The sequence below is a fragment of the Coregonus clupeaformis genome, chromosome 7, assembly GCF_020615455.1.
Source record: "Coregonus clupeaformis isolate EN_2021a chromosome 7, ASM2061545v1, whole genome shotgun sequence".
In the NCBI taxonomy this organism is placed as follows: Eukaryota; Metazoa; Chordata; class Actinopteri; order Salmoniformes; family Salmonidae; genus Coregonus; species Coregonus clupeaformis.
The window spans coordinates 44,536,087-44,563,121 of NC_059198.1; positions in this window are offsets into that span (position 1 = coordinate 44,536,087).

Consider the following 27,035-nt stretch of genomic DNA (forward strand, 5'->3'; position numbering starts at 1 on the left):
GGTCATTGACCAGGTCCTGCCGTGTAGTTATGGGCTGCTCCCTCACCTTCCTCATGATCATTGATGCCCCACGAGGTGAGATCTTGCATGGAGCCCCAGACCGAGGGTGATTGACCGTCATCTTGAACTTCTTCCATTTTCTAATAATTGCGCCAACAGTTGTTGCCTTCTCACCAAGCTGCTTGCCTATTGTCCTGTAGCCCATCCCAGCCTTGTGCAGGTCTACAATTTTATCCCTGATGTCCTTACACAGCTCTCTGGTCTTGGCCATTGTGGAGAGGTTGGAGTCTGTTTGATTGAGTGTGTGGACAGGAGTCTTTTATACAGGTAACGAGTTCAAACAGGTGCAGTTAATACAGGTAATGAGTGGAGAACAGGAGGGCTTCTTAAAGAAAAACTAACAGGTCTGTGGGAGCCGGAATTCTTACTGGTTGGTAGGTGATCAAATACTTATGTCATGCAATAAAATGCTAATTAATTACTTAAAAATCATACAATGTGATTTTCTGGATTTTTGCTTTAGATTCCGTCTCTCACAGTTGAAGTGTACCTATGATAAAGATTACATACCTCTACATGATTTGTAAGTAGGAAAACCTGCAAAATCGGCAGTGTATAAATACAGTGGGGAAAAAAGTATTTTGTCAGCCACCAATTGTGCAAGTTCTCCCCCTTAAAAAGATGAGAGAGGCCTGTAATTTTCATCATAGGTACACGTCAACTATGACAGACAAATTGAGAAAAAAAAAATCAGAAAATCACATTGTAGGATTTTTAATGAATTTATTAGCAAATTATGGTGGAAAATATGTATTTGGTCACAGCAAGATTTCTGGCTCTCACAGACCTGTAACAACTTCTTTAAGAGGCTCCTCTGTCCTCCACTCGTTACCTGTATTAATGGCACCTGTTTGAACTTGTTATCAGTATAAAAGACATCTGTCCACAACCTCAAACAGTCACACTCCAAACTCCACTATGGCCAAGACCAAAGAGCTGTCAAAGGACACCAGAAACAAAATTGTAGACCTGCACCAGGCTGGGAAGACTGAATCTGCAATAGGTAAGCAGCTTGGTTTGAAGAAATCAACTGTGGGAGCAATTATTAGGAAATGGAAGACATACAAGACAACTGATAATCTCCCTCGATCTGGGGCTCCACGCAAGATCTCACCCCGTGGGGTCAAAATGATCACAAGAACGGTGAGCAAAAATCCCAGAACCACACGGGGGGACCTTGTGAATGACCTGCAGAGAGCTGGGACCAAAGTAACAAAGCCTACCATCAGTAACACACTACGCCGCCAGGGACTCAAATCCTGCAGTGCCAGACGTGTCCCCCTGCTTAAGCCAGTACATGTCCAGGCCCGTCTGAAGTTTGCTAGAGTTCATTTGGATGATCCAGAAGAGGATTGGGAGAATGTCAAATGGTCAAATGAAACCAAAATAGAACTTTTTGGTAAAAACTCAACTCGTCGTGTTTGGAGGACAAAGAATGCTGAGTTGCATCCAAAGAACACCATACCTACTGTGAAGCATGGGGGTGGAAACATCATGCTTTGGGGCTGTTTTTCTGCAAAGGGACCAGGACGACTGATCCGTGTAAAGGAAAGAATGAATGGGGCCATGTATCGTGAGATTTTGAGTGAAAACCTCCTTCCATCAGCAAGGGCATTGAAGATGAAACATGGCTGGGTCTTTCAGCATGACAATGATCCCAAACACACCGCCTGGGCAACGAAGGAGTGGCTTCGTAAGAAGCATTTCAAGGTCCTGGAGTGGCCTAGCCAGTCTCCAGATCTCAACCCCATAGAAAATCTTTGGAGGGGAGTTGAAAGTCCGTGTTGCCCAGCGACAGCCCCAAAACATCACTGCTCTAGAGGAGATCTGCATGGAGGAATGGGCCAAAATACCAGCAACAGTGTGTGAAAACCTTGTGAAGACTTACAGAAAACGTTTGACCTGTGTCATTGCCAACAAAGGGTATATAACAAAGTATTGAGAAACTTTTGTTATTGACCAAATACTTATTTTCCACCATAATTTGCAAATAAATTCATTAAAAATCCTACAATGTCATTTTCTGGATTATTTTTACTCATTTTGTCTGTCATAGTTGACGTGTACCTATGATGAAAATTACAGGCCTCTCTCATCTTTTTAAGTGGGAGAACTTGCACAATTGGTGGCTGACTAAATACTTTTTTCCCCCACTGTACTTGTTCTCCCCACTGTATATATACACTACCAGTCAAAAAGTACAACACACCTACTCATTCAAGTTTATTTTTATTTTTATTTTTTACTATTTTTTACATTGAAGTATAATAGTGAAGACATGAAAACTATGAAATAACACATATGGAATCATGTAGTAACCAAAGAAGTGTTAAACAAATGAAAATATAAATTATATTTGAGATTCAAATAGCCACCCTTTGCCTTGGTGACAGCTTTGCACACTCTGTGCATTCTCTCAACCAGCTTCATGAGGTAGTCACCTGGAATGCATTTCAATTAACAGGTGTGCCTTCTTAAAAGTTAATTTGTGGAATTTAATGCGTTTGAGCCAATCAGTTGTGTTGTGACAAGGTAGGGGGGGGTATACAGAAGATAGCCCTATTTGGTAAAAGATCAAGTCCATATTATGGAAGAACAACTCAAATAAGCAAAGAGAAACGACAGTCCATCATTACTTTAAGACATGAAGGTCAGTCAATACGGAACATTTCGAGAACTTTGAAAGTTTCTTCAAGCACATTCGCAAAAACCATCAAGCGCTATGATGAAACTGGCTCTCATGAGGACCGCCACAGGAATGGAAGACCCAGAGTTACTTCTGCTGCAGAGGATAAGTTCATTAGAGTTACCAGCCTCAGAAATCGCAGCCCAAATAAATGCTTCACAGAGTTCAAGTCACAGACACATCTCAACATCAACTGTTCAGAGGGGACTGTGTGAATCAGGCCTTCATGGTCGATTGCTGCAAAGAAATTACTACTAAAGGACACCAAGAAGAAGAAGAGACCTGCTTGGGCCAAGAAACACGAGCAATGGACATTACACCGGTGGACATTTGTCATTTGGTCTGGAGTCCAAATTTGAGATTTTTGGATCCATCCGCCGTGTCTTTGTGAGAAGCGGTGTGGTTGAACGGATGATCTCTGCATGTGTAGTTCCCACCATAAATCTTGGAGGAGGAGGTGTTATGGTGTGGGGGTGCTTTGCTGGTGACACTGTCTATGATTTATTTAGAATTCAAGGCACACTTAACCAGCATGGCTACCACAGCATTCTGCAGCGATACGCCATCCCATCTGGTTTGGGCTTAGTGGGACTATCATTTGTTTTTCAACAAGAAAATGACCCAACACACCTCCAGGCTGTGTAAGGGCTATGTGACCAAGAAGGAGAGTGATTGAGTGCTGCATCAGATGACCTGGCCTCCACAATCACCCGACCTCAACCCAATTGAGATGGTTTGGGATGGGTTGGACCACAGAGAGAAGGAAAAGCAGCCAACAAGTGTTCAGCATATGTGGGAACTCCTTCAAGACTGTTGGAAAAGCATTCCAGGTGAAGCTGGTTGAGAGAATACCAAGAGTGTGCATAGCTGTCATCAAGGCAAAGGGTGGCTATTTAAAGAATTTCAAATATAAAATGTATTTTGATTTGTTTAACACTTTTTTGGTTACTACATGATTCCATATTTGTTATTTCATAGTTTTGATGTCTTCACTATTATTCTACAATGTAAAACATAGTAAAAATAAAGATAAACCCTTGAATGAGTAGGCGTATCCAAACTTTTGACTGGTACTGTATATAAATGAATGAATGTATCATTATGAACAGTAGACAACATGTTTCTAAACACTACTAAATTAATCATTGTGTGTGTGTGTCCAGTGTGTGTGTGTTATAGGAGTATTTTATGTATCATTATGGCACATGTAGGGAGATGCCAAAGGTAAAATATAATAAACATGTTTGATATTTTATAATCCAGATACATGCTTAAATAAGGAATATAGACATGTAGTATATGCTTTGTTTTAAATGAATGTATGTGTTCTATCACAAAAGCTCTCAACAGTATGCATTACATTAGTTCTTTTTTAAGAAGGGGCCTAAGCCACGCAGCCAATAGAATGATAGAATGAGAGGCTTCATATGGAAAAAAGCATTCATGACCTTTTGGAGTGGACATTGTGTGACAGCTGGACGTTGAAAAAGAAGGGTGGTGCAGAACTAAAATAAATTAGGAATTTACCATAAGGGGGTAACTGTATACGCCATGTATGCATGTTTGTGCATTTGTGTGTGTGTATAAAAGGGATGTCTAAGCCAGAGAGAGACAGTTGTTTCATGGAACATCTCGGCATTTGTTATTAGATAATAAAGGTCTGATTTTTGGACTCACAAGCTCCCGTTTCTTGAGAGATATTTTTGAGTTAAATATTTCTACGACAGTGTCCAGTGTGTGTGTGTGTGTGTGTGTTTGTGTGTCCAGTGTGTGTTTGTGTGAGTGTCCTGTGTGTCCAGTGTGCGTGTGTGTTGTCCAATGTGTGTGTGTGTTTGTGTGTTTGTCCAGTGTGTGTGTGTGTGTGTGTGTGTGTGTGTGTGTGTGTGTCCAGTGTGTGTGTGTGTATAGTGTGTGTGTCCAGTGTGCGTGTGTGTTGTCCAATGTGTGTGTGTGTTTGTGTGTTTGTCCAGTGTGTGTGTGTGTGTGTGTGTGTCCAGTGTGTGTGTGTATAGTGTGTGTGTCCTGTGTGTGTGTGTGTGTGTCCAGTGTGTGTCCAGTGTGTGTGTGTTCATTGAGTGATACAGGAATACTGACCTCAGAGTCTCCAGTTTACAGTGGGGATTCCCCAGTCCAGCAGAGAGCAGCTTCACTCCTGAATCCTTCAGGACATTGTTACTCAGATCCAGCTCTCTCAGGTGTGAGGGGTTTGACTTCAGAGCTGAGACCAGAGAAGCACAGCCTTCCTCTGTGACCTGACAGCCTGACAGCCTGCAAAGAGTCAAATCATATTAAAACCACACTGATATTCTTTGGTGGCGAAAATAGGGGCAGTATATTATTTAAACATTTTCAGATATATCAGTGTCCTGAAACCTGCCATATCTATTCATAAATGGATGTATCATTATTAGAAATGACAAATTATCAAAGTATTGCTTGTAGAGAAAACCACACTGCTATTCTTTGGTTTTGAGTAATTTTCTTTCTAAGTGGGTAGATAACATGTTTCTAAACACTACTAAAGTAATCCTGATGATGCCATGATTGAGAAAGATCATGAATGAATCATAAATAATAATGAGTGAGAAAGTTACAGAGGATACAACAAAACATGCTAATCTCTCACCATTACCTTTAAATAAAAGGTGACATTATATACTGTCGGCTAATATTAAACTTTCTATCTCAAATCCAAGATGCTGCAGCATAGCGCCTATTTTAAAACTGTAAGCTTCACTGTCCAAACACATATGGTGTGGGCTATGTGTGCCTGGTAAACACATGTGGATCTGGTGAACAGTTATCACTTGTTGACCAATTACAGGAATACTGACCTCAGAGTCTCCAGTTTACAGTGGGGTTTCCCCAGTCCATCAGAGAGATGCTTCACTCCTGAATCCTTCAGGACATTGTTACTCAGATCCAGCTCTCTCAGGTGTGAGGGGTTTGACTTCAGAGCTGAGACCAAAGAAACACAGCCTTTCTCTGTGACTCCACAGCCTGACAGCCTGACAGAGAGATCATCATGATTTCACAAACACACTGTTAATTTAACAGAGCAGCATTTTGTTTAGTCTCTCAAACAACATTTGGATTCATCTTCTGTCTCCTAGAATTGTATGGTCATATTGTTATACTAATGTGAACATCAATGCAGTGAATCAATCTTTTTTTCAATATAATTTTATATACATATTATAATATATATTTTTCTCCAAACTGAATATTTCTTCCTGATGATTAGTACTTAAATATAATTGTATTTACTCACAGAGCAGCTCTGGAGGCTTTGACCACTGGCAGCAGCCTCAGAAGACCTTCCTCTGATCTGGAGTATTTCTTCAGGTCAAACACATCCAGCTCCTTTTCTGAAGTCAGCAACACAAAGACCAGAGCTGACCACTGTGCAGGTGAGAGTTCTTCTTCTGAGAAACTTTCTGAGCTCAGGTAGCTTTGGATCTCCTCCACTAGAGAATGGTCATTCAGTTCATTCAGACAGTGGAACAGATTGATGCACCTCTCTGGAGAGGGATTCGCCCTGATCTTCTCCTTGATGTACTTGACTGTTTCTTTATGGCTCTGTGAGCTGCTTCTTGTCTTTGTCAGTAGACCTCGTAAGTGCTTCTTATTGGACTCCAGTGAGAGGCCCAGAAGGAAGCGGAGGAAAAGGTCCAGGTTTCCTGTCTCACTTTGTAAGGCTTTATCCACAGCACTCTTGTAGACAATAACTTCAGGCTTGTCTCTGAACAGCGCAAAAAAGTAGCTGAACATTGATTGAGGTTTGGCCATTAGATTCTCATTGTTGTTGATGAATGAGAGGAACACATATACAGCAGCCAAATACTCCTGAATGCTCAGATGCACAAAGCAGTACACCTTGTCCTGGTACAGCCCACATTCCTCTTTAAAGAGCTGTGTGCACAATCCTGAGTACACTGAGGCTTCTTTGACATCAATGCCAGCTTCTTTCAGGTCTTCTTCATAGAAAATCAGATTGCCCTCAACAAGCTGTTGAAAAGCCAGTTTTCCCAGTGACAGAATGCTCTCTTTATTCCAGTGTGGACCTGACTCTTCTTTCCCAATATACTTTTCATTCTTCTGTTTGGTATGAAACACCACAAGGTGTGTGTACATCTCAGTCAGAGTCTTGGGCATCTCTTCTCTCTTCTGTTTCAGCATGGGTTCAAGGACTATTGCAGAAATCCAACAGAAGACTGGAATGTGGCACATGATGTGGAGGCTCCTTGATGTCTTTATGTGTGAGATGATTCTGCTGGCCAGGTCCTCATCACTGAATCTCTTCCTGAAGTACTCCTCCTTCTGTGGGTCATTGAACCCTCGTACCTCTGTCACCTGGTCAACACACCCTGAAGGGATCTTATTGGCTGCTGCAGGTCGGGTAGTTATCCAGAGGAGAGCAGAGGGAAGCAGATTTCCCTTGATGAGATTTGTCAGCAGAACATCCACTGAGGTAGACTTTGTGACGTCACAGCACATCTTGTTCTTCTGGAAGTCTAGGGGCAGTCGGCACTCATCCAGACCATCAAAGACGAACAGAACTTTGTACTTGTCGTAGTTGGAGATTCTTGATTCTTTGGTTTCCATTGAGAAGTGATTGAGAAGTTCAATCAAAGTGTGTTTTTCCCCTTTCATCAAATTCAGCTCCCGAAAAGGGAATGAAAATACAAATTGGACATCCTGATTTGCTTTTCCTTCAGCCCAGTCCAAAATGAACTTCTGCACAGAGACTGTTTTTCCAATGCCAGCGACTCCCTTTGTCAGCACAGTTCTGATAGGTTTGTCTTGTCCAGTTAAGGGTTTGAAGATGTCGTTACATTTGATTGCAGTCTCTGGTCTTGCTTGTTTCCTGGTTGTTGTCTCAATCTGTCTCAGCTCATGTTCATTATTGACCTCTCCTTTTCCACCCTCTGTGATGTAGAGCTCTGTGTAGATCTTATTGAGAAGTGTTGGGTTTCCTTGTTTAGCGATCCCCTCAAATACACATTGAAACTTCTTCTTTAGATTAGATTTGAGTTCACGTTGGCAAATCACAGCAAGCTCATCTGAATGAAGAAATTACACAGAGGATATTAATATTACATTTCTTTTAATGCCTACAGTATTGTAGGACTGTGTTATGAACTGACTGTATAAATGTGTAAATGTATTCATAATGCATTCCACACTGGAGTGACTGATTATATTATTATTATTCATATTACTGATGTTATCATTAATGTTGTCTGTCTCTCCTCTGTCTCTCCTCTTCTCTGTCTCTCCTCTGTCTCTCCTCTTCTCTCTGTCTCTCCTCTTCTCTCTCCTCTTCTCTCTGACACATCCCTGCTGCTACTTGACGAGGTAACTAGGTGTTGTGTTAAGGCTGCTACGATATCATTGAGTTACACAGCTACTTTAGCTGTACTTTAGCTACAGCTTTTAAATGTTTGTTATAAAACAGCATTCAACATGAGGCAGACAGCTCTTACTTTTCTCCAGTGTGTCAGCAAGCTCCTTCTGGTTCATTTTCCTCAGGACGTGCAGTGTGATCTTCAGAGCCCCCTCTCTGGCACTGCTCTCCTGCTTCTCATCTTCAGCATCCACCACTTCCTTATCCTGCTTCTGACTCTCAAAGCCTTCTGGGAGTTCTGGACTGAGTATCCTCTTGAACATCTTCAGCTCGTTCTTCACAAATGTCATAATATTCTCTTCAAGCAACTGAAATAAATGAAGTACATAAATTAAGCAAGAGAATAAATGCTTTCTCATTAACACATTAATGAATGATTGACAGATCAATTTTACTTGAGGTAAACAAACACAAATGTACATAACAGTACCACATACACTGAATATGGAGGCCAGGTCTGTTTGATGACTCTGGGAAGACTGACCACTGAGAATCTCTGACTCTGATCTCTCCTGTTGGTTTCTGTGGACAAAACATGAGATTACATCTCCTCATCCAGGGAGTGCACACACACACACACACACACAGGGAGGGAATGTAGTGTTTGTTAAATATTGTTTTAGGACTATGAAAATGGAAAAAAGGATTAGCCTATGGATTATGAAAACAACTAAAAGAAATGGGAAAATGGGAGAGGAGAAATGACTAGAGACAGTTTGTTTAACACACTGACCATGACCCATGAGTTCTTCTTACCTTTGTTCACTAGAAACGTCTCCCTTTCTGAATAATATAGGAGTATTCATAGACCGGTCACTCTTCATGGACACACAGCTGGGTACAGGGGGGGCTAGTCTCTCCTTCTTGATTGGACTTCAACACAACAGAGACAAACATTACGTCTCTCATCTACTCTGAGCTCAGATGGGGAAACATAAGAAGAGTTTCATTCCAAAACGCTATATATCAATTTTCAGAAATGTTGGTAAATTAGCTTTTATTGTTTAAAGAAATTATGAAAGAGATTGGTCTGTTTTTTCAGTAGCTAATCATGGTATGCGATTGTTCAATGAAAGATATGTATTTGTTTAAAATCTATCAGTTGATGGTTTTATTCCAGAGAGACAAATAATCATGTTTTTTTGCACAATGCTATATCTGCCTCACTCTCAGAGAAATAAGTAGTACTGCTAGGTTTTACACAGTAATAGTATATATCTGCCTCACTCTCAGAGAAATAAGTAGTACTGCTAGGTTTTACACAGTAATAATATATATCTGCCTAACTCTCAGAGAAATAAGTAGTACTGCTAGGTTTTACAGAGTAATAATATATATCTGCCTCACTCTCAGAGAAATAAGTAGTACTGATAGGTTTTACACAGTAATAATATACAGTGCTATGAAAAAGTATTTGCTCTGACTCTGATCTCTCCTGTTGGTTTCTGTGGACAAAACATGAGATTACATCTCCTCATCCAGGGAGTGCACACACACACACACACACACACACACACACACACACACACACACACACACACACACACACACACACACACACACACACACACACACACACACACACACACAGGGAATGTAGTGTTTGTTTAATATTGTTTTAGGACTATGAAAATGGAAAAAATGATTAGCCTATGGATTATGAAAACAACTAAAAGAAATGGGAATATGGGAGAGGAGAAATGACTAGAGACAGTGTTGTTTAACTCACTGACCATGACCCATGAGTTCTTCTTACCTTTGTTCACTAGAAACGTCTCCCTTTCTGAATAATATAGTAGTATTCATAGACCGGTCACTCTTCATGGACACACAGCTGGGTACAGGGGGGGCTAGTCTCTCCTTCTTGATTGGACTTCAACACAACAGAGACAAACATTACGTCTCTCATCTACTCTGAGCTCAGATGGGGAAATGTAAGAAGAGTTTCATTCCAAAACGCTTTATATCAATTTTCAGAAATGTTGGTAAATTAGCTTTTATTGTTTAAAGAAATTATGAAAGAGATTGGTCTGTTTTTTCAGTAGCTAATCATGGTATGCGATTGTTCAATGAAAGACATGTATTTGTTTAAAATCTATCAGTTGATGGTTTTATTTCAGAGAGACATATAATCATGTTTTTTTGCACAATGCTATATATCTGCCTCACTCTCAGAGAAATAAGTAGTACTGCTAGGTTTTACACAGTAATAGTATATATCTGCCTCACTCTCAGAGAAATAAGTAGTACTGCTAGGTTTTACACAGTATACATATATATCTGCCTAACTCTCAGAGAAATAAGTAGTACTGCTAGGTTTTACAGAGTAATAATATATATCTGCCTCACTCTCAGAGAAATAAGTAGTACTGGTAGGTTTTACACAGTAATAATATACAGTGCAATGAACAAGTATTTGCTCTGACTCTGATCTCTCCTGTTGGTTTCTGTGGACAAAACATGAGATTACATCTCCTCATCCAGGGAGTGCACACACACACACACACACACACACACACACACACACACACACACACACACACACACACACACACACACACACAGGGAGGGAATGTAGTGTTTGTTTAATATTGTTTTAGGATTATGAAAATGGAAAAAAGGATTAGCCTATGGATTATGAAAACAACTAAAAGAAATGGGAAAATGGGAGAGGATAAATGACTAGAGACAGTGTTGTTTAACTCACTGACCATGACCCATGAGTTCTTCTTACCTTTGTTCACTAGAAACGTCTCCCTTTCTGAATAATATAGGAGTATTCATAGACCGGTCACTCTTCATGGACACACAGCTGGGTACAGGGGGCTAGTCTCTCCTTCTTGATTGGACTTCAACACAACAGAGACAAACATTACGTCTCTCATCTACTCTGAGCTCAGATGGGGAAACATAAGAAGAGTTTCATTCCAAAACGCTATATATCAATTTTCAGAAATGTTGGTAAATTAGCTTTTATTGTTTAAAGAAATTATGAAAGAGATTGGTCTGTTTTTTCAGTAGCTAATCATGGTACGCGATTGTTCAATGAAAGACATGTATTTGTTTAAAATCTATCAGTTGATGGTTTTATTTCAGAGAGACAAATAATCATGTTTTTTTGCACAATGCTATATATCTGCCTCACTCTCAGAGAAATAAGTAGTACTGCTAGGTTTTACACAGTAATAATATATATCTGCCTAACTCTCAGAGAAATAAGTAGTACTGCTAGGTTTTACACATTAATAATATATCTGCCTCACTCTCAGAGAAATAAGTAGTACTGATAGGTTTTACACAATAATAATATACAGTGCTATGAAAAAGTATTTGCCCCCTTTCTAATATTCTCTACTTTTGCATATTTGTCATACTGAACGTTATCAGATCTTCAACCAAAATCTAATTTTAGATAAAGGGAACATAAGTGAACAAATAATACAACAATTACATATTTATTTCATAAACAAAGTTATGCAACACCCAATTCCCCTGTGTGAATAAGTAATTGCCCCCTTACACTCAATAACTGGTTGTGCCACCTTTAGCTGCAATGACTCCAACCAAATGCTTCCTGTAGTTGTTGATCAGTCTCTCACGTTGCTGTGGAGGAATTTTGGCCCACTCTTCCATGCAGAACTGCTTTAACTCGTGTGGGTTTTCAAGCATGAACTGCTCATTTCAAGTCCTGCCACAACATCTCAATTGGGATTAGGTCTGGACTTTGACTAGGCCATTCCAAAACTTCCAATTTGTTGCTTTTTAGCAATTTTCATGTAGACTTGATTGTGTGTTTTGGATCATTGTCTTACTGCATGACCTTTGGTATGATGTTCTTACTGTGGAATGCAGTGGATTGCAGTGTTTGGTTTTCGCCAGGCATAATGGGACCCATCTCGTCCAAAAAGTTGACTCAAGTTTGCTAAAAAGCACCTGGATGATCATTAAGACTCTTGGAAGAATGTTCTATTGACAGATGATTCAAAAGTATAACTTTTTGGACGACATGGTTCCAGTAATGCCTGGCGAAAACCAAACTCTTCATTCCACAGTAAGAACATCATACCAAAGGTCAAGCATGGTGGTGGTGGTGTGATGGTTTGGGGATGCTTTGCTGCCTCAGGACCTGGACGACTTGCCTTAATAGAAGGAACCATGAATTCTGCTCTGTTTCCGAGAATTCTACAGGAGAATGTCAGACCATCCGTCTGTGAGCTGAAGCTGAAGCGCAGCTGGGTCATGCAGCAAGACAATGATCCAAAACACACAATCAAGTCTACATGAAAATTGCTAAAAAGGAACAAATTAGACGTTTTGGAATGGCCTAGTCAAAGTCCAGACTTAATCCCAATTGAGATGTTGTGGCCGGACTTGAAACGAGCAGTTCATGGTTGGAAACCCACACGCCACTGAGTTAAAGCAGTTCTGCATGGAAGAGTGGGCCAAAATTCCTCCACAGCGACGTGAGAGACTGATCAACAACTACAGGAAGCATTTGGTTGGAGTCATTGCAGCTAAAGGTGGCACAACCAGTTATTGAGTGTAAGGTGGCAATTACTTTTTCACACAGGGGAATTGGGTGTTGCATAACTTTGTTTATGAAGAAATAAGTAGTACTGCTAGGTTTTACACAGTAATAGTATATATCTGCCTCACTCTCAGAGAAATAAGTAGTACTGCTAGGTTTTACACAGTATACATATATATCTGCCTAACTCTCAGAGAAATAAGTAGTACTGCTAGGTTTTACACAGTAATAATATACAGTGCAATGAACAAGTATTTGCTCTGACTCTGATCTCTCCTGTTGGTTTCTGTGGACAAAACATGAGATTACATCTCCTCATCCAGGGAGTGCACACACACACACACACACACACACACACACACACACACACACACACACACACACACACACACACACACAGGGAGGGAATGTAGTGTTTGTTTAATATTGTTTTAGGATTATGAAAATGGAAAAAAGGATTAGCCTATGGATTATGAAAACAACTAAAAGAAATGGGAAAATGGGAGAGGATAAATGACTAGAGACAGTGTTGTTTAACTCACTGACCATGACCCATGAGTTCTTCTTACCTTTGTTCACTAGAAACGTCTCCCTTTCTGAATAATATAGGAGTATTCATAGACCGGTCACTCTTCATGGACACACAGCTGGGTACAGGGGGGGCTAGTCTCTCCTTCTTGATTGGACTTCAACACAACAGAGACAAACATTACGTCTCTCATCTACTCTGAGCTCAGATGGGGAAACATAAGAAGAGTTTCATTCCAAAACGCTATATATCAATTTTCAGAAATGTTGGTAAATTAGCTTTTATTGTTTAAAGAAATTATGAAAGAGATTGGTCTGTTTTTTCAGTAGCTAATCATGGTACGCGATTGTTCAATGAAAGACATGTATTTGTTTAAAATCTATCAGTTGATGGTTTTATTTCAGAGAGACAAATAATCATGTTTTTTTGCACAATGCTATATATCTGCCTCACTCTCAGAGAAATAAGTAGTACTGCTAGGTTTTACACAGTAATAATATATATCTGCCTAACTCTCAGAGAAATAAGTAGTACTGCTAGGTTTTACACATTAATAATATATCTGCCTCACTCTCAGAGAAATAAGTAGTACTGATAGGTTTTACACAATAATAATATACAGTGCTATGAAAAAGTATTTTCCCCCTTTCTAATATTCTCTACTTTTGCATATTTGTCATACTGAACGTTATCAGATCTTCAACCAAAATCTAATTTTAGATAAAGGGAACATAAGTGAACAAATAATACAACAATTACATATTTATTTCATAAACAAAGTTATGCAACACCCAATTCCCCTGTGTGAATAAGTAATTGCCCCCTTACACTCAATAACTGGTTGTGCCACCTTTAGCTGCAATGACTCCAACCAAATGCTTCCTGTAGTTGTTGATCAGTCTCTCACGTTGCTGTGGAGGAATTTTGGCCCACTCTTCCATGCAGAACTGCTTTAACTCGTGTGGGTTTTCAAGCATGAACTGCTCATTTCAAGTCCTGCCACAACATCTCAATTGGGATTAGGTCTGGACTTTGACTAGGCCATTCCAAAACTTCCAATTTGTTGCTTTTTAGCAATTTTCATGTAGACTTGATTGTGTGTTTTGGATCATTGTCTTACTGCATGACCTTTGGTATGATGTTCTTACTGTGGAATGCAGTGGATTGCAGTGTTTGGTTTTCGCCAGGCATAATGGGACCCATCTCGTCCAAAAAGTTGACTCAAGTTTGCTAAAAAGCACCTGGATGATCATTAAGACTCTTGGAAGAATGTTCTATTGACAGATGATTCAAAAGTATAACTTTTTGGACGACATGGTTCCAGTAATGCCTGGCGAAAACCAAACTCTTCATTCCACAGTAAGAACATCATACCAAAGGTCAAGCATGGTGGTGGTGGTGTGATGGTTTGGGGATGCTTTGCTGCCTCAGGACCTGGACGACTTGCCTTAATAGAAGGAACCATGAATTCTGCTCTGTTTCCGAGAATTCTACAGGAGAATGTCAGACCATCCGTCTGTGAGCTGAAGCTGAAGCGCAGCTGGGTCATGCAGCAAGACAATGATCCAAAACACACAATCAAGTCTACATGAAAATTGCTAAAAAGGAACAAATTAGACGTTTTGGAATGGCCTAGTCAAAGTCCAGACTTAATCCCAATTGAGATGTTGTGGCCGGACTTGAAACGAGCAGTTCATGGTTGGAAACCCACACGCCACTGAGTTAAAGCAGTTCTGCATGGAAGAGTGGGCCAAAATTCCTCCACAGCGACGTGAGAGACTGATCAACAACTACAGGAAGCATTTGGTTGGAGTCATTGCAGCTAAAGGTGGCACAACCAGTTATTGAGTGTAAGGTGGCAATTACTTTTTCACACAGGGGAATTGGGTGTTGCATAACTTTGTTTATGAAATAAATATGTAATTGTTGTGTTATTTGTTCACTTATGTTCCCTTTATCTAATATTAGGTTTTGTTGAAGATCTGATAACATTCAGTATCACAAATGTGCAAAAGTAGAGAAAATTAGAAAGGGGACAAATACTTTTTCATAGCACAGTATATCTGCCTCACTCTCAGATAAATAAGTAGTACTGCTAGGTTTTGCACAGTAATAATAGATATCTGCCTCACTCTCAAATAAATAAGTAGTGCTGCTAGGTTTTACACAGTAATAATATATATCTGCCTCACTCGCAGAGAAATATGTAGTACTGCTATGTTTCACACAGTAATAATATATCTGCCTCACTCTCAGAGAAATAAGTAGTACTGCTAGGTTTTACACAGTAATAATATATATCTGTCTCAGTCTCAGAGAAATAAGTAGTACTGCTAGGTTTTATACAGTCAAATGTGACCGACCGGCTCGATCTTATGTAGCAAAATTTGAAATGGTGTTTTTTACATTGGATAAAAGTAGAGACTCAGCTAGAAAAAGGTATATCATACACTACAGTTGAGGAACAATGGGAAAGTAATTCTGCTTTGAAAGATGATAAACTTGTAACCTCACTTTTGAGAAAATGGCCTTTAAATGTTTTGGTACATCTACTGGAGAGCTCTTCTTTATCTACAGGTGGTGTTATTTTGGCAGATAATGTCACCCATCTAAATAAATAGTATATACAGTGGGGGGAAAAAGTATTTAGTCAGCCACCAATTGTGCATGTTCTCCCACTTAAAAAGATGAGAGAGGCCTGTCATTTTCATCATAGGTACACGTCAACTATGACAGACAAATTGAGAAAAAAAATTCCAGAAAATAACATTGTAGGATTTTTTATGAATTTATTTGCAAATTATGGTGGAAAATAAGTATTTGGTCACCTACAAACAAGCAAGATTTCTGGCTCTCACAGACCTGTAACTTCTTCTTTAAGAGGCTCCTCTGTCCTCCACTCATTACCTGTATTAATGGCACCTGTTTGAACTTGTTATCAGTATAAAAGACACCTGTCCACAACCTCAAACAGTCACACTCCAAACTCCACTATGGCCAAGACCAAAGAGCTGTCAAAGGACACCAGAAACAAAATTGTAGACCTGCACCAGGCTGGGAAGACTGAATCTGCAATAGGTAAGCAGCTTGGTTTGAAGAAATCAACTGTGGGAGCAATTATTAGGAAATGGAAGACATACAAGACCACTGATAATCTCCCTCGATCTGGGGCTCCACGCAAGATCTCACCCCGTGGGGTCAAATTGATCACAAGAACGGTGAGCAAAAATCCCAGAACCACACGGGGGGACCTAGTGAATGACCTGCAGAGAGCTGGGACCAAAGTAACAAAGCCTACCATCAGTAACACACTACGCCGCCAGGGACTCAAATCCTGCAGTGCAAGACGTGTCCCCCTGCTTAAGCCAGTACATGTCCAGGCCCGTCTGAAGTTTGCTAGAATGCATTTGGATGATCCAGAAGAGGATTGGGAGAATGTCATATGGTCAGATGAAACCTTTCTGGTAAAAAATCAACTCGTCGTGTTTGGAGGACAAAGAATGCTGAGTTGCATCCAAAGAACACCATACCTACTGTGAAGCATGGGGGTGAAAACATCATGCTTTGGGGCTGTTTTTCTGCAAAGGGACCAAGACGACTGATCCGTGTAAAGGAAAGAATGAATGGGGCCATGTATCGTGAGATTTTGAGTGAAAACCTCCTTCCATCAGCAAGGGCATTGAAGATGAAACGTGGCTGGGTCTTTCAGCATGACAATGATCCCAAACACACCGCTCGGGCAACGAAGGAGTGGCTTCGTAAAAAGCATTTCAAGGTCCTGGAGTGGCCTAGCCAGTCTCCAGATCTCAACCCCATAGAAAATCTTTGGAGGGAGTTGAAAGTCTGTGTTGCCCAGCGACAGCCCCAAAACATCACTGCTCTATAGGAGATCTGGATGGAGGAATGGGCCAAAATACCAGCAACAGTGTGTGAAAACCTTGTGAAGACTTACAGAAAACGTTTGACCTGTGTCATTGCCAACAAAGGGTATATAACAAAGTATTGAGAAACTTTTGTTATTGACCAAATACTTATTTTCCACCATAATTTGCAAATAAATTCATTAAAAATCCTACAATGTGATTTTCTGGATTTTTTTTCCTCATTTTGTCTCTCATAGTTGACGTGTACCTATGATGAAAATTACAGGCCTCTCTCATCTTTTTACGTGGGAGAACTTGCACAATTGGTGGCTGACTAAATACTTTTTTCCCCCACTGTATATATATATATATATATATATTTAACTAAATGTATGGTGTTTTTGGTTTATGTAAGTTTCATTGTTTGTTATGCTATAAATTGTTATTTTATGGTTGTAAGTCGTAAAATGAACTAATGTAGTCACCTCTGGTCGAGAAAAACGTCTTTTGCTAGTACATCCAATGTCAAATTCATCAACCAGCAGCAAGCCACTCTGCCTTCTCGCACAAGCGAGGGGCATGTTGAGGTAAATTTGCTAACCGTGAGGGTTGCATGATGTAATTTATTGGCGGGCTGGAAGACGCACTCTTGTCTTTTCTATTCCGAGGTTGTTACTCCCAATATCAGATATTAAGATCATGTTTTCTAATGCATGTATACTAGGGTTGAGATTAGCACATCTGAGTAGTGATTATTTACCAGGGGTTCAACACCTGCTATAGTCACTATTTAATTGCTCTTCCAAAAGCAACACAGGCCTAATACGAGATATATAGCAAACTAAAGTAATGAGTGACCATTTTAGAAAATCATGGGACATATAGTCTTTGGTTGCATGCTATTTTATGTTAATCATATTGCTGCTTGTGGCCTATAACTGATGCTTCGTGGTCTTATGCTGCCATCTATTGGAAATATTTAACAATTAAAAGTGATGAATTCACGTACAGACATTGGTGAGGCAGCTGAGAAATAAAGTGTATTTTTCTTGTTAATTCCTTAGATCAGTCTCAAACCTGCCCCACCTATCCCACGCCAATTGCTGGACTTTCACATAGAGGTTACTAGGTCACCCAATTCAAACCACATTTGTAAAATAAAACTAATGTGGCTTGTTTATCAAGTGTTCTGTCTTGCAATAACAAATATCATAAAATAACTAATGACAAAAAACAAACAGCAAAACGCTTAGACAGAATAATCCAAATGCTATTTAGTACTATAATTGTATTTACTAAGATACTATTATTACTAAAATAGTTTCTAAAACTGTTCTAGGCTACCTTACCCTAGAATTAGGGTTACGGTTAAGGCTAAAATAGGTTATACCTAGGGTTAGGGGTTAGGGTTAAGGCTAAATTAGAATTAGGGTTAAGGGTTAGTGCTAAAATAGGTTATACCTAGGGTTAAGGCTAAAATAGGTTAAACGTAGGGTTAGAGTTTCTGTATAGCACTTTGTGACATCTGCTGATGTAAAAAGGGCTTTATAAATACATTTGATTGATTGATTGATAGGTTTAGGGGTTTTAAGGCAAAAAAAAAACTGTATGGGTTTAAATCTCTCTAGCGCCTACCTGTGGCCTTCTACGGGTACTACATAAGTCATTCATGACACCTGCTAGGCTCATAATCTTAGGTAGCAACTGCGTCAGATCTACAAATGAATGAGCTAGACCACCCGATTAGACAACAACCACCCCATTATACCCATTTGGTTTGCAACTCAGTGAACCTGCGCAGCATTCGCTCAATTCGATGCCTACGAACGAAGATTTCGATGCATATCAAATTACCCAGCAGCCATTTAGAAACAACAAATCGTCAAAGATAAATGGTTATTTCTTAATAAATAAAAATATTCTGGCTGTTTAAATCGGCCACATCTTGAAAAAGAGGACAGGAACATGAGTTTTGTTTAGGTTGTACTCCTTTTTCTGAAAACAAATATGGTTAACCATGACCAGAAATTGTTTAACTTTTGATGGCTATGCACCATCCATCGCTAACACTGTGGGTGACCACAATGTGTACTTAGAGGAACAGTGAGTGCGCTCCAAGTAGCTGTAACCTTGTTAATAATAAGATACCTGAGGTAAACCTACAGGGTTAATGCTCACCAAGTAGCTGTAACCTTGTTAATAATAAGATACCTGAGGTAAACCTACAGGGTTAACGCTCACCAAGTAGCCGTAACCTTGTTAATAATAAGTTACCTGAGGTAAACCTACAGGGTTAACGCAGGCAGGTCTCATTGATAACAATAGTGAAGCTGGCATTGTGACGCAGAACAATGGGCTGGGAATAGAACGTTCTGAAGGCGAGTCGGTGTCACGGAGCTCAATAGAACTAATAGGAGCTGGTAGGGTGAAAAATGCCCTAAAATAAGGCCTGTTGTTTCGAGATTACTTCATAAGTAGGGACAGAAGGTAATATTATGAAACTGGGCTCCATGGCGGATGCAATGAACTAATTTTATCAGAATTTTTTTTTGTAAAAAATGTCACTTGAGGCGCCCAGAAAATAATATTCAAAAAGTTCAGTCCTTGGACACAGAGGGGTTAAACACTAAAGTTACCGTCCATCTAGTGAAGAGAGGAGAACCGGACAGAGGGAGCGTAGCCAGCATCCGTCAACGAGAGAGGGAGAAGCCCTCCACGGTATTTAACAGGTGGAAGAAACAACCAGGGAGCTCCATCGGTCCACAAGAAATGCAGGCAGCCGGTGATGATGTAGTGGTAGCTGGGATAACTAGGATGCTGCTGGTAGAGTAGCTAACTAGCTTACCTAGCTGTACCGACTAGCTTGGCTAACTAGCAGGTCGTTCATCTGTCACTCATCTTGAGGATGATGACGAATCCGGTGAACCACAAAATGAAACAAGGATAGCGAGTGAAAAGGATCTGGCTACACTCATACTGTCACTGACCGTAAAGCAAAAAGCTAATTGAACAATAAACTTTGGTGTCTCAACACTGTAGCGAACTCCGTTGTTATTCCCCAAGATCACTCAGCCCACTCTGCGCCTAACTGGACAATATCCTTGGCGCCACACCATACGTGGACGCGGATAGTTCCAGAACGCGGACATGAGCAGTGCCACACAATAACTAAACACAGTCTTTAGTGGCTTACATTAGTAATTTTCTTTTCTTTTCCTTTATTATTATTATGTAAAAACAAAATTCTTTGTTTTTTTAAACAATATTTTGAGATCTGGGCCCAAATCCACAAAGCGTCTCAAAGTAGAAAATTGGTCGTACAAGTGCTGAGAATAAAGACATTTTACTCTTATGGGTATAAATTAAAACTATGCGTGAAGTCTCTAGTCCCACCTAGTCGGCAGATATTTAGGACACCTCATGAGCTGTCCTAACCAGTTAAGAGTTAACAGCAGGTGTCTTGATAATACTATAGAATAATGCAGTGAGTCAGTGGTTCCTGCACCACATGTAATTGCTTTGGAGTAGTTCAAATAATGTTTAGATTTTTCTATATGATCAATCCATAAATAATGTAGAGCTACATGGAACAGTATCTCTTCAGATTTTGACAATGATTTCTGATATAACGACTTTTGATACAGGATTTGTTAATGTCTGTAAACTCATAAGCTGTATGTGAGTGACAGAGGACAAGGACACGCCATGTGTTATTGATGTCACGGGTGAGTGACAGAGGGTCGGTGTGCCAAGATAGATTTGGGGCCACTGGTGCTAATCTTAAGAGGGGTACGTGATGGAATGGCCTGGCTAGGGTGCCACACGATACCATGTATTGTAGTAGATGAGTGACACTGAATAATGGTTGGCAACTGTGGGATATAAGTAGCTTGGAGAGCATTATAGTAACTGAGAGATTTTCTATGGAAGTCAATCGGATGACAAGGGGCTACGCCCGTACCGCTTGTCATTGTATCCAGTACTGTAACCATTAAATAACAATGAATCAACTCTCCATAAAAGTGGTCGTCTACTCTCTTGCATCCTGAACTTCTCGATACCAGAAACTCATCATAACAATTTCTGTATAATAAGTATTGGTGATTCAATAGCCTAGTTAATCATTACATGACTTTTAACACACTATCTATGTCTTGCTAAGTCTGGCAGTAACCCAGAACTATCAGAGGCTCTCTCTTGTGGCTGCTGCTGATGACAACTGCATGTAACACTACCAGTCAAAAGTTTGTACACACCTACTCATTCAATTATTTTTATTTATTTGTACTATTTTTAACATTCTACCATAATACTGAAGACATCAAAACTATGAAATAACACATATGGAATCATGTAGTAACCAAAAAAGTGTTAAACAAATCAAAATATATTTTATATTTGAGATTCTTCAAATAGCCACCCTTTGCCTTGATGACAGCTTTGCACACTCTTTGCTATAAATGCTAAACATTCCATATGTGTTATTTCATAGTTTTGATGTCTTCACTATTATTCTACAATGTTAAAAATAGTAAAATAAAGAAAAACCCTTGAATGAGTAGGTGTGTCCAAACTTCTGACTGGTACTGTATGTTGTTCTTCTATATCATAATAATGATGTCTGCATAGCATTTTGGCTTCATTTTGGCAGATTAACTCTTGCTTATTTCTGAAGATAAACTCAGGTTTTCGCCCAGTGGCATATGAGTTGGAGCTGTGGCAGGTGTTGGACCTGTGGCCGAAAAGTGTCCGGTTTGAATCCCGGGCCAGGCGCTGGAAAAAACGGGCGGACTTGATCTGACCACTGGAGGGCTGCTGGTTTGACATCCTCAAAACATTCCCCTTTTGTTGGGCCCTTGAGCAAGGCCCTTAACCCCACAACATGCTCTCCATCTAGGGGAACTGCACTGCAGCTTGAACCTGTGCTGGTCTCAACTGTATGTGTGAGGTCTGCTGTTTGGGGGGGTTAAGAACGGAGCAGAAGACACATTTTTGTTGTTTGCTGTAACTAATAGAAAAATTTGTATGGTATTGTAATGTATTGTATTGTAAACAAATCAGCCAGAGTTGACGTGGGCCATCGTTCAAACAAAGAGATGCCTCCCTGGCCACCAGTGTGTTTGCATATAACGAAGATCAATTCTACAATACTTTTATAAACAGTCATTACTTTTTTATATATATAATAATAATAATAATAATAATAATAATAATAATAATAATAATAATTAATTATACACATTACATTTTGGATAGATAGTACTCAGACATCTATAGTGTTTACAGTAATGACGATTACCGATCATTATATTTTTTAATCCCACCCCTCTGCTACTCTCAGCCCAGCCCACCTATCTCCGTAGAACATCCTCTGTTGATTTCCACCTGCCATATTTTTTTCAACTGTGCTGTGAGGTCTTACATGCTTTTTTAACCTTTCTAGTCGCATAGTATCCACAGACTGTAAGTTAAAGATAAATATTTTTCATAAGAGTATTATTCTGTTGTTGATTGACTGACTATGGCTTTCTAAATCCCCAGCACTGCTATTTCTAAGGATCATTTTAAATGAATATTGGGATTTTTCAACCATTCCTATTGTCCTATAAATTATATTCTTAGCAAAAAGTATTCCTATTTAATAGTAGTAGACATCATTCATAAATGGCACCATGCAGGGTTCTATATGGAACCATTTTGGTTCAGTGAAGAAGAACCTCTAGAGTTCTGATCAAAGAACCCTAGAAAAGGTTTCTTTATAGAACTTTTAATGGTTCCATATATTAAGCAAGCGATAGAACCCTTTTTGGTTTAAACAGGAGTGAAGAGTGTGTTGATTTGACGGTAATATTGTCAAAATTCCGCTTGTAACAACGATCAGAATTAGTAAAAACAATAAGGTTATGCATGACAACATATTAGGCAATAATTAATGTGCGTATGCTGGAAAGATGTGTGTGTATGTGTGTGTGTGTGTGTGTGTATGTGTGTGCTGGTGAGACATCCACATATCACAGTCAAATATACAGGATACAAACATTTCATTCCAGCTATATAGCGTTTTGCAAAACAAAAATTCATTCACAAAAATGTATTAATTAAAATCTTAGAACAACAATATTTGACACACATTTCTGATTTAAATAAAAAACCTGAAAAAATTGTGGATATAACGTTTTAGAAATAAACTCCTTATAAATTCTTAAACAACATTGTCATCTCACCTCTTAGCTTTGGTGTCATGTTCCCCAGTGAGACTCATTTTAAAGACAGGGACTCCCTCCTCTCTCTCCCCAGAGAGACTCATTTTAGAGCACTGACAACATGTTGGTTGTGGTTAACACAGTGACAAGGTCAATTGTTCTATTTTATTCATTATCTCTTAGAAATAAAATATTTACTAACAGATACATCCAAACAGTCAGGTGATTTAATGCAATCACATGAACATGTAGACATGACTGATATTTTTTACCTTTTCTCCATGTAGTGGAACTAATAATAATAATAGTAATAATAATAGTAATAATAATAGTAATAATAATAATACTAATAATACAATAATAATAATAGTAATATTAATAATAATAATAATAATAATAATAATAATACAATAATAATAATAATATAATATTTATAATAATAATAATAATGAATAATAATAATAATAATAATAATAATAATAATAATAATGTCTCACTTTCTCTTGTAATAATTCCACTCATTCTAGTGTGTTGCTTTGTTCAACAGGTCTGCTATTATTATGATATTATTGAATTTAATTCATAATATCAATGTTAAGAAAAGTACGTTCAGGTTTCATACCAAATTACACAGGAAGCAGTAGCTCATTGTAATTTAGAAAACAACAAATGTTCTGATATTCTGAAAGATGATTTAGAACTATGATACATTAAAATTCTTACAAATTGTAAAATAACCACGATATACGAATCCTATAATACAAGATATGAACAATTTGTTTTTGAATTTGACTTGCCTACGCCCAGTTAGCGCCATTTTGTATGATTGAACTGTCATGTACCTGTCCCAGGTGAAATGGACCATTAGATCTGAGTGTTTTACTGTCATTCTCTATACTATAATAACACCATATATTTAATTTCTCTACACACTTTACAATAATCCCTTGGAAGATTCTTACCTTGTAGCCTGAATTCACAACCAGAACATGTCAAGTCATTGAGATATTTTCCGTTGTGCTGAGAGAGCACCTTCCTGATGACGAGTGGCTCTGTATCTATGTTGTAGGTACAGTTGATCTTTGGATGCAATAATATCTGGTCAAAGTCTAGTGTCACAACACCATAGTATAGCATTAACATAACAGTGGTTTAACCTTTGGCCAGTAATGGCCATGGCATACTATAATATGTAGAATCAATATGAGGGATCCAGTTTCAACATATCTCTAACATTGAAGTATACAATAGGGTCCCAAATGATTAAATTAAATGATTTTATACTAATACAATTGATCAGAGAAAGAGATTGTTTAACAAGTAATACTTTATTTTCTCAAAAAGGTAGCGGTCAAAATGGACACCCCCGTTCAATACCTCCCTTGCGAGAACACATTGGGAGTGATCTTAGACCATTTCTCCATACAGAATCCTTCCAAATGACCAACTACAGGAAGGTAAAGGTACAACTAAACACACAATAAAGAAACAAATCTCCCTAACTGACAGGAGGCTTGAATCTTAGTCATTTACCCACCGGCCTCTTACTACTATCCCAATGTATACATTTTACCAACATCATACATAAATAATCCCTGGTAGGATCCTCACTACTATCCCAATGTATACATTCTACCAACATCATACATAAATAATCCCTGGTAGGACCTCTCTCTCTCTCTCTCTCTCTCTCTCTCTCTCTCTCTCTCTCTCTCTCTCTCTCTCTCTCTCTCTCTCTCTCTCTCTCTCTCTCTCTCACTCACTCACTCACTCACTCACTCACTTCACAGAACAGCGCAAACTGGCTCTAACTTTTTCCAAAAACTTTACTCCTACTGTCACAGACTCATCTTTATCCTGACCCTCGGAGCAAGCCTCAGGCTCCGAGTACTTCACCACACCTACCACCTCCGATACTTCACCCTCAATCACTTCCATTTCTCCTCCTGTCTTCAACTCACTCTGCTTACATTTTCTACCATTCTTCTTTAACAAACCTTCTCCCTTTTCCCCGCCATTTTTAACCGACTCAAGCTCACAATCTTCCTCCCTCTCTCTCTTAGACCTCCTCTGCCTCTCTTTTTCCCTCCAATCCTCCTCCGTATTCCAAGCAGTGGCGGCTCCTGAAAAAATTCTCAGGGGGGGCAATTTTTCTGATGATTTAGGTGACCTACACACATTTTAAAAAAGATATGTCCAGCAACAACATGAAGACAGGGGCAGCATATAAGTCAATACCAGAAGCATTTATTGACTGATCTCAAAAGTGTTGCCTTACAAAAGCAAAATAAGTTATCACAGTAAACATAATCAAGGGTGTTCTTTCACATTCCTCAACACTGCATAAACAATATGCATTTCCATAAAACACCTCATCTAATTGTGCCACAAAGTTGACAAGTCCAAGAAAAATACCAGGGTTGGTGGAGCCCTCAGTTTCATCTTTGCCTCGCAAAGCTAACTCAAACACTCCACAAAACTTCACACACTGGATTAGCCGGCTGAGGATGTGGCGGTTCTTGCTAACCTCATCGTTGTGGCGGCGGACAGCTAGCCTGTATCCCTCATCCAGTTGAGTGGCAATGTTCACTCTCCCCAAAGCCGACAATCTCAAACAGCTATCCATGTGGGTCTTTGACAGCTCATGTTTCTTAATCTTTTCTGAAAGATGGTGCATGTCCGTTACACCAGTCGCTGTCCAAGCGGTGCTGTCTGCCGTGCCGCCTTCAGGGTGAAAGAGTAAGCAGGGGTAGCAGAAGACTGCATTAGCTACATCGCAGCCTGCTAGCCAGGTTTTTCGTTCGTACCAATTTTTGGAAAATCCTCGGGTGTAGGACTTTTCCCCCTTTAGTAGAAACCTGTTGAATTATTAAATTTGGTCTGGGAGGTCCTAATTGTTTCGTTGCCAATTTATCTTGATTTGTTCGCCGACAAAAAGGAACTTCTTTCAAAGAGACAATCGAGTTGCACTGAACGCTAGCCATCTTGACAGTAGTACGTGAATTGATTGACGCTGCTACCCGCTCTTTTCTTAGTTACGTTCATGGTTATGTTACATATGACGAAAGCGCGTAAGTGCAAGCCCCCCCCGGAACCCATAGAGATTGTATTGAAAGCTCTGATATTTGAAAAAAAAAGATTTTACATGAGAGTCTATGAGAGACTTCTGGGGCGATTTTCAACCTGACTGAAATCGCCCCAAAAGGGGCGGGGCCATTTGAAGCACGACTTTAGCCTGATTGGACATTTAGTGGCAGATCAGACGTCTAGATTAGAACACTCATAACTACTGTTGCCGTGATATAATTGATTAGAAAATAAATCCCTTCCTTTTCCCGTTTGGCAGTGCGTCGCCCATATCGCCCTAATGAACACACCGCCCCTGATTCCAAGTATACGTCTCCTTGTGATAATACTGCACTTCTCCTGACATACATCTTGTTCTTGCTTTCTCAAGGGACGCCATTTACGAGGCTCTCCAACCGAATCTTTGTCTAAAGTTACTTCCACCGTACTCCTGGTTTGCACCAGGGGACTCTATCGTCACCTTAGCTAGAAATCTTCCCGTCTTAATCAACTGTACTGTGGCTTGCAACCTTCTCGAAGGTGGAAACTCAGCGCATGTGTCAATTGAATATCCAACAACGTAGTCCTAGGTCTCCAAATAATCAATGTCCAATCAAATCACACAATCTATAGATGCTGTGTCAACCAATCAAAATTTCGCAGATCATTACAGGTGTCAGTAAATACAAAATG